Raw genomic sequence first — 7,027 nt, forward strand, 5'->3', positions numbered from 1 at the left:
AAGAGAAAGGGGAAAATAAACAATTAAAAGAAAGAAAGAAGGAAGAAAGAGAGTGATGGGGAAAAAAGGAAAGAAGGGATGGAGAAAGGAAGCAAGCAAGAGAGAGAGAGAGCGAAAGAAAGAAAGATTTATTTATCAAGCATCACCTTTTAACTTATAAACTCCTAACTTTTGCAGGGGATTATATATTTCTATCTACTTGCAAATGATCCTTTTCCAAGAATTTCTTCCAGGCTTTATTTATTTATTGGGCTTACATGGCGTGTCAAGCAATATGAATTTTAACTGAACATGTACAATCTTTGCTTGCATCAGAAATGTCAGAAGAAACACAGGCTGCTGAGAGGCAAAAGGAAGAGCGACTTCTTGTGCCTCAGATGGATTTTCTGCTTGGATCCTTGTTCCTTCCAGGCAGTCTTGGACTTATAAACACAACCAAGACCCCAATTTCCATCGCTAAGCAAGGCAGTTGTTAAATGAGTCATGCTTGATTTTATGATTTTTTTGCAATGGTTGTTAAGCAAATCACTATGGCTATTAAGTGAATCACACGGTCGTTCAGAAAATCCAGCTTCCCCCATGGACTTTGCTTGTCAGAAGCCCGGTGGGTGTTGTGGACTGTTGGCCACCGGGTCCTTCAGCAGCCGAATCAGAGGAGGAGGAAGAGGAGGCATGGGAATTAGGATCACCATCAAGGCAACCTGAGAGGTCCGAGGAGCAAAAGGGAATCGAAGTGGCAGAGAGAGACAGACAGAGGTCGAGCCTGAGCCATCTGTCAGCCCTCAGGTGGAGAGTCAACAGCCCCCAGGGCTGGAGGTGGCTGATGTGGAAGAGGAGGAACAGGTTGGTCCAGTGCTGATGCCCGGATGCACAGAAGGCAGAGGAGAGGAGAGCAGTGGAAACCTATGGGCTGGTCCTTGGGACAGAAGAGCCACCACTGCTAGCAAAGCCCCACCTTAGCTCTGGGGATAAAAGGCAACAGGCGGAGATACATAGGTGTGGCAGACAACTATTCATCTTCCGACCAGATGGACAGAGGTGAGAGAGAAACTTTTTGCCAGGGTTGCCAGTGCTCCTAATAAAGGAATCTTTGAGTTCATTTCAGAGGGTTTGTCATGTTTGGAGAGCTGGGTCAAAACACCGGGAAGGTCGCAAATGGCTCTCACATAATACCAGAACACTAAAATCATTGTAAATACACGCCGATTGCTAAGTGCCTGAATTTTGATCACCTGATTGGCGTGGGATGCTGCAACACTCATAAGTGTGAGGACCAGTCACTTTTTCCAACGCCATCGTAACTTCAAATGGTCGCTAATCATGTAACAACCGTGTTACTAATTTAATAACTTCAGAGTTTCATTTAACAATGGTGGCAAGGAAGTTTGTAAAATGAGGTAAAACTCACTTAGCAATTGTCTTGCTTAGCAACGTGGTGTAACCAGAACAATCTGGAACTGAACACACTCAAAACCGTAGAAATGGTGGTAGACTTTAGGAGAAACCCTCCCATACCACCACCTCTTACAATACTAGACAACACAGTATCAACAGTAGAGACCTTCAAATTTCTAGGTTCTATTATATCACAAGACCTAAAATGGACACCTAACTTCAAAAAGTCACCCAAAAAGCACAACAAAGAATGTTCTTTCTGTGCCAACTCAGAAAGCTCAAACTGCCCAAGGAGCTGCTGATCCAGTTCTACAGAGGAATGATTGAGTTTGTCATCTGCACCTCTATAACTGTATGATTCGGTTCTGCAACTAACAAGACAGACACAGACTTCAGAGGATAATTAGGACTGCAGAAAAAACAGTTACTACCAACCTGCCTTCCATCGAAGACCTGTATACTGCACAAGTAAAAAAGAGGGCTGTGAAAATATTTACAGACCCCTAACATCCTGGACACAAACTGTTTTAACTCCTACCCTCAGAACGACGCTATAGAGCACCACACAACAGAACTAGACACAAAAACAGTTTCTTCCCTAAAGCCTTCACTCTGCTAAATAATACCCTCAACACTGTCCAACTATTTACAGAGTCTGCACTATTATTGTTAATCTTTTCATCACTCCTTGTCACCCATCCCCTGCCACTTGTGACTGTATGACTGTAACTCTGTCACTTGTATTCTTACAATTTTTATTGACTGTTTCCTAGTATGATTTGATTGCTTATTGTACCCTATGACTATATTAAGTGTTGTACCTTATGATTCTTAACTCTTGACGAATGTATCTTTTCTTTTATGTACGCTGAGAGCATTTGCACCAAGACAAATTCCTTGTGTATCCAATCACACTTGGCCAATAAAGAATTCTATCTATCTCTCTTCTATCTAACAGAAATTTTGGACTTCTTTGTGGTTGTAAGTCGAGGACAACCTGTATTTTCTCACACTTGCATAATGGGCATGTGGCTGTACGAAAGGTTTGACTGCTGCTCTCAGATTAAAGTCTAACTCATACCTTTGAAAAATTGGTGTAAGATTGTTCTATCATACTGCATTGGAGGTCAAATAAGTTTAAGTGTTACCTGGGACAGGAAAGAAAGGGAGAGAAAGTTTGAAATTGAATAGAAGTCAGGAAGATACAGACGGTTTATCTCCAGCCTTTAGGAAAATGCATTGGTCACCACATTACAAAAAAAAAAGATTTTGAGACTTTGGAAAAAGTGCAGAGAAGAGCAACTAAGATGATTAAAAGCCTTGAGACTAAAACATATGAAGAACGGTTGCAGCATTTGGGTTTGGGTAGTCTAGAGAAAAGAAGGACGGTGATGATCCAGGGCGTGGCACAAAAGCAACAAAGTCATAAAAGTAGGTAAAGTCCCTTTAATTCCTCCAACTTGGCCGCTAATTTCCAGCTATCATCGGCTGGAGAAAAAACTCTCCCAAGAACAGTTTTTAAAGGGAAGAAATTCAGTCCGAACCCAAAGTCCATCTAAATTATAAATAAAAACCAACACAAACCACACTGCAGCAATTAACAAGACAGGGCAGGATAAGGGATTGAAGACTAATGAAATACACACACTTGGGAAGATGCCAGAACCCAGATAAGACGTGACAAACAAAGATAATGCACACACTGCTTCCAGAAAGGTGCTGTGCACAAACACCCTTTTTATCCTGTTTTCCCAGCTGCAGCTAATGAAGGGAATCAGGGCCCTTTTCTCCCACATAAGCCACGCAACTCACGTTGCTCCCTTATCTGTTCCTGCGTGCCCTAGGATGAAGAGGGGGTGGGCCTGAGTCTTCCTCTGAATGCCCAGCCAGACTGTGCCCTTCCCCAGTTTCCTCCACAGCCACTGAAGCCACACTCCCACTCCCTGTCAGTTATTCAACCTCCCCCTCGGAATCAGATTCCAACAGGGGCATGACAGGACGAGAGGTGACAGGATAGTATTAAAGGCAGTTACCAGGAACATCCTCCAGGGAAGGTCAAAAAAGTCACAATGGCAGTTGTGACTGGGCATTCATGCACTGGTGGCTACTTTCTTCATATTTTGGACTCTTTTCTGCAGAAACCCCTTTGTGTTGACCAATTTATTAGAATTAGAATTCTTTATTGGCCAAGTGTGATTGGACACACAAAGGATTTGTCTTGTTGCAAATGCTGTCGGTATACATAAAAGAAAAGATGCAGTCGTCAACAAACATAAGGGACAATATTTAATAATAGTCATAGGGTACAAGAAGCAACCAAATCATACTAGGAAACAGTTATATAGATCATAAGGATATAGGTGACAAAGTTACAGTCATACAGTCACAAGTGGGAGGGGATGGGTGATAAGGAGTGATGAGAAGATTAATAATAATAGTAGTGCAGACTTTGTAAATAGTTGGACAGTGTTGAGGGAATTATTTGTTTAGCAGGGTGATGGCGTTCAGGAAAAAACTGTCCTTGTGTCTAGTTGTTCTGGTGTGCAGTGCTCTATAGCGTCGTTTTAAATTAAATTAAATTTAAATAAAATGTAAATAAATAAATATTTTTTTAAAATAAAATAAATTAAATTAAAATTCTTATGCATGTAGACAACCTGTGTCTAATGCAAACATGGGACAGCCGACCCAACAAGAAATACCTTTAAAGAATAATGGTATCTTCAGGAACCTCAGTCTAAAATTCCACATTTATTCCACAGTCAAGGTAGTGGAGTCCTCATGGCACAAGTGCAAGGACAGCTGTCTTCGAACATTGCAAACAGCCCTCATTTCCCAATGTTGAAAATGTATCCAAAATGAACAGGAACTTTTGAAGTGTAGCACTGCCATTGGACTGTCACAATTACAGTGTAGTATAAATCCTTGACTTATGATCACAATTGAGCCCAAGATTTATGTCACTAAGTGAGACATTTGTTAAGGGGTTTTTGCCCCATTTCATGACCTTTCTTGACACAGTTGTTAAGTGAATGACTGCAGTTGTTAAGTTAGTGACACGGTCATTAAATGAATCTGGCTTCCCCATTGATGTTGCTGGTCAGAAGGTCACAAAAGGTGTTGTGGTTATCTGGCAACAGATGTGGACGGTGGAGGAGAGCGAAGACTCAGATGAGGGGCCAGGACTACTTGGGAGTGGACTGCTGCCTTCAGAGATTGTGGGGGCTGGTTGAGGAGGTTCCCGAGGAGCCTGTGCCAAGTGAGCATGCATGCAGGGTTGCTCACAGGAAAGAACAGTTACAACAGCACGGGCAACTCGGGAGTAAGGCTGCAAGGTAATGGACCCTCCCTCAAGAGGATAAAAGCCAGGTTTGAAGAAGCGTTCTTTGCAGAAAGCAAAGATGCTCTGAAACTCAGCCTCGTGGACATTATAGTTCGTATTTGAAAACTCTTGTAAACTAGTTCTTATCTCTGGGTTTTGGGCAGCCTTGACAAACAACTTGGCAAGGTTCTTTCTTGTCAAGCTAATTAGTTGGAAGAAGCCTTTTATCTGTGAAGAAACAGAATTCGTGGATTAAACCTTAAAAGGTGGGCTGCTGCCTTAGTCTTGTGTTTGCTTTCTTGGAACCAGTTTGGGTCAGAAAAAAAGGGGATCACATTACCCCCGGGACACTACAACTGTCACAAATGCAGACACTACAACTCTGCCACACATAATTTACAGTCACCTGTGACCCTGTTTTCCCCCCTCCTTCCCTGGGTGTGTCATCAATCAGATTCTCCAATGAAGCACGGTCTGGGTGTCATCTATCACATTTTCCAATGAAGGATTTTCATGGGCAGAAGATCCAGTAGCCTAGGCTACAATCTTTGTAAGATAAGCGTGGAATGTACTTCTGTTTTTAATTGCTGTACTCCTCCTTCAGGCTTCCCCCCCCCCTTCCTGCTTATGCCAACTCGGAAACAGGCATCAGAATACTTTACGAGTTGACATATGAGTCAGTTGCCATAGTCACTTGATCAGAATTCGGACACTTGGCAACTGACTCATATTTATGACAGTTGTACTGTCCAGGGGTCACTTGATTGCCTTTTGCGACCTTCTGACCCACAAAGTCAATGGTGGAAGCCAGGTTCACTTAACCATCATATGTCACAAGTATGAAAAGTGGTCACAAGATGCTTTTTCAGTGCTGTTGTAACTCTGAACGGTCACTAAATGAACTTTTGTAAGTCGAGGACCACCTGGACACACCTGGCTACACGCTCCTCCATTTTTGGTTATTGTTATTTGCAGGGAAAGAGAGGTTTTACCTCAGATTGCAGTTTAGTATCTCTGTGTAACAGAAGGAGCAGAATTTGCAAAGAAACCTTAGAACAAGAAGGGAAACATTTCCGTCTAATGGGAGGACCTTAAAAAAACTCATTTTGTATGTTCCAAGATAGCTCTGGGTTCCTGGCTTAGAGGAAAGTCCTCTGTTTTGAGGCACAACCTTGTTGCTGGACAGAAGTAGGGAAATCACAGCTTCTCCCAGCCTCATTCCCTGCCTTGTGTTCTGCCTTCAAAACGGGTGGGCTTCAAAAATTTTAGCACAGAGTTCTCTGCCCGGTTGCCATGGTGAGCTTGGCCTAGTTGGCCTCCTGCACCATGGTAGGGGTGGCATATTTATTTATTTATTTATTTTATATAGCTGCCTATTCGCCCATGGCTACTCGAGGCGGCTTATACAATGTAAAACCATATTTAAAATAAAAAATAAAAATGAAAAACAATAAAAACTAACAAAAAGAATCAAACAAATTAGTAAAGTACAATAGAACAAATTTTTTTTTGGGGGGGAACCAACTCCTACCCCCCCGCCCTGACGACAACAGATCACGCGATCTATTTGATGAGCTCCATCCCTCTCTGGGTTCCTCAGGCTCACTGGCAAAAGGTCTTCAGAGCCTTCCGGATGAGTGCTAAAGTGGGGGCCATTTTAATCTCTGGGGGAATGATGTTCCAGAGAGACGGAGCCACCACGGAGAAGGCCCTTCTTCTGGGTCCCAACAGGTGTATCTCCCTCAGGGGTGGGACCCACAACATTCGATGCCTCCATGCTCTCAAGCCTCCGGGAGGGCGAAAAAAGCCTCTCTGGGTTCCGGAAACAGGCCCATTTCCGCCCTTCCTGAATTTTCAGGAGGGCGTTTTTTGCCCTCCCCGAGCCTCTGTGCGTGGCCTCCACTTACCTGCGTCCAAAATTGGCCACCTGGGGACTCCTGGGAGGGGAAGGGTGGGCTGGGCAGGGCCAGACAGGAGTGGGATTTGAGGGTTCTCCAAACTGCACAGCATCTTAGCTAGGGGCTCTCCCGAATCCCTGCGAACCCCCCAGCCGCCCGCCACCCCTGCTTCAAAACCTCCAGTTGGTGGCTTATGCTTCCAAGGAAGCCTACAAGATTTTTCCCCTGCAGAGTTTCTCTGCTTCGCCAAACTACCGGAGCGAGTGAAAGAATTGTAAATGATTTTTAAATGAAAAGCCAATGTGAAAAATGGAACAGAAACCAACGTAAACATGTTAAGTTTTTAAAGACTATTTTCAGATGTTGTAAAGGGGAAAATGATTGTTCCTTGTCATTAAATCCTAGAGGACAC

General features: G+C 43.4%; 1 protein-coding gene across 1 annotated transcript in view; it reads left to right on the forward strand.

Annotated features, from left to right (window-relative positions):
• CCDC91 (coiled-coil domain containing 91) overlaps nt 1–7,027 on the forward strand; it is a 539,477-nt gene that overhangs the window by 273,524 nt on the left and 258,926 nt on the right. The gene's annotated exons all lie outside the window — the stretch shown is intronic.

This window comes from Pseudonaja textilis, chromosome 5 (assembly GCF_049901715.1).
Source record: "Pseudonaja textilis isolate UNSWEBS1 chromosome 5, rPseTex1.2, whole genome shotgun sequence".
NCBI classification, from domain to species: Eukaryota; Metazoa; Chordata; class Lepidosauria; order Squamata; family Elapidae; genus Pseudonaja; species Pseudonaja textilis.